Below are 2791 nucleotides of genomic sequence, written 5' to 3'. Positions count from 1 at the left end.
TAAGGCTACACTTAACCCTTCTATCAGAGTTCCATTTCCTTGTGACTAAGTATTCAGATATATGCACCTGTAGAAGTCTTTCTCCTTCCTTCCTTCCTTCCTTGAGACAGGCTCATACTATCTGGCTTGAAACTTTGATATATAGGTCAGGCTGGCCTTGAACTCACAGTAACCTGCCTGCCTCTGTCTCCTGCATGCTGATACTTAAATTTATTTACATTACATTATTATTTTATTATTATCACTTTATATGTGTGTGAGTCACACACATGCCATGATGCACAGGTAGAGGTCAGAGGAAAGCTTATGTAAGGTTCTCTCCTTCTACAGTGGGTCTTGGGGTCAAACTCAGGCTGTTCAGATTGTACAGCAAGCACTCTTACTACTAAGCCATTTTGCCAGCTCTGAAAATACTTCCATAGCATTTAATTTACATATGACATTTGGACTCTGCTATTGATCCCTTAAGTGGAAAAAACTTTGTGGAAGAGCTGATAAATATTTCTTGAAGTAGGATGAGAAGTACATTTGGTACATCTCACATGTGGAGTAATAATTTTTATCCTTGTTTAATTTGGTATTACCTCTCACATAGTTAACTTTTCATGCTTATTCAATGTCTGTGATGATCATCATTAAATGTACAGTTATTTTAGGATATAATTCACCTATTTGAAGCGTTCGCTGTGTCTTAGGCACACATATATTCTTCTTAACATTATGCTCCCTGTTGCTGACAGACAAGGATGAGTCACTCTGTAGGCTTCGTTCCGAGTGAAAAGAATCCTTAGAAATACCTACTGCATCTCTGAAATATTTCTGTGGTGGTGGAAATATTTAAAATGATGACATTTTGGATTTTGTTTATTTCTCATTCTCAAAATAAGTTATTGGAGGCTAGGCTGGTAAAGTGCCCTCAGCTCAAGCTTAAGGATCGGGGTTTAGGTGGCCAACATCCATGTAAAAAGATGGCATAGAGGCACCTATCTACTGCCAAAGCTCTGGTGTGGGGAGGAGCAATGGATGCCTGAAGTTCACTGGCTAGTCAACCTAGCCTAATTGGTCAGCTTTATCCAGTTCAGTGAGAGACCCTGCATCAAAAATAATGTAGAAAGAAACCAAGGAAAGACACCTGAAATCAAACTCTGGCTTCCACACACGAGCACACACTGTGTTTACAGACCCCAAAACCACACACGGCAGTGCTTGGTTGGGTGGTGGTTAAGGTCTCACACACCTGTAAATTCTACTTTGTAACATAAGTCAGTTAGTGGTTTTGGTAAGAGTGAGGGAAAACTCTCAAAAGGAAAGCTAGGGTACTACTTACCTTGAAGCTCTTATGTGACCACATGCATGCGTGGTCATATATGGATATGTTAGAGCACTTTAACTCGGGCTGAATGGGATTCTTTTTTTTTTTTTTTTTTTTTTTTGTCATTTGAGTACACAGTATAGAATTGTCTTTTAAATCATTGATTGGACTGAAACTACTTGAATTTTTGTATTTAATTGGTAACTATTTCATAAATGTGTGTTGTTGGGGAAAGACACAGAACAGCAGACATAAATCCAGGCAAAACTGGTCGATTTTATGTTATGGCTGTCAGATGTGGGGCGCTCCTGTACCGTGAATGACTGGATAATTGAGGGCAGTATATGATCATATACTATCTTCTTAGTATATGACCATGACAATATAAAGGTTGACAGTAGTGGGTAAGCGGGAAAACCATCTGTGACAGACGCGCGCGCGTATGAGAGAGAGAGAGAGCGCTTTTATTTTTATCCTGCTTGGCCTTATTTTGATTCTGATCAAGACTGAATTTTTTACTTCTTTTCCTACAGCCCCTTTGTGAAGACTGTATTACAGCCGGTTTAAAAATAGCACAGTAGACAATGAGAAATGGTGACACGACGTTTTGGTTTTAAAATTTGTTGAAGAAACAAGATGTGTTTATGACTAATTAACTTTACTGAGGCTTGCTCATGTAACGCTGGCATCGTTTCAAGGAAAAAACAATAGCCAACCTAAGTAAGAAACCTGGTACATTGTAAACTAATTACAAAAAAAAAATGAAAGAAAACAACATTCTTTTATAGATTTCAACTAAAAGTGTTAATGTGTAAGATATTTGTGAAGTGTCAGTGAGAGTGAAGATAAAGGTGATGTAGATCATGGTGTTTTCTCCTATCCCTAACAAAGAAGGATCAACAGGAGTCCAGACTAAAGAATAAAAATATTTTCAGTGTGCCCAGCACTGCCCCCTCCCATCCATGCTCAAGAATAACTGGCAGCGCAGACAGTTCCTATCTGAAACCTCAGAGGCAGAACTGAGGCCAGAGAATCATCTGTTGATGTCCAACCTTGATATGCCCTTCCCTAAACCAAGCCCTACCAAGCCTCAGCCCCCCCCCCCCCCAGGTGCCACAGCAATTCCTCAGAGGGACTATGGTTGTCCTGATTAAAACAATTCTAAGTTCTTTTTTTGTTTTTGCTTTTATTTTGTTTTTGTCTCACTACAGGTCTTACATGAAGCCCAGGCTGGTTTTGAACCCTCCAGCCTCCTCCTTCAGGGTCCTGAGTTCAGAGAATATGGGCATGCATGAGCACATATGGGCTCAATTGTGGATTCTTTCACTGGACTATGATAAGTTTATCAGACATCGTCAGAAGCCTTAATGGACATTTTCAAAATGTCTTTCTTTCTTTCTTTCTTTCTTTCTTTCTTTCTTTCTTTCTTTCTTTCTTTCTTTCTTTCTTTCTTTCTTTCTTTCTTTCTTTCTTTCTTTC

The sequence above is a fragment of the Psammomys obesus genome, unplaced genomic scaffold (assembly GCF_907164565.1).
Source record: "Psammomys obesus unplaced genomic scaffold, mPsaObe1.curated_primary_1811, whole genome shotgun sequence".
In the NCBI taxonomy this organism is placed as follows: Eukaryota; Metazoa; Chordata; class Mammalia; order Rodentia; family Muridae; genus Psammomys; species Psammomys obesus.
The sequence above is the reverse complement of the archived record's forward strand: the minus strand, read 5'-3'. Positions refer to the sequence as shown.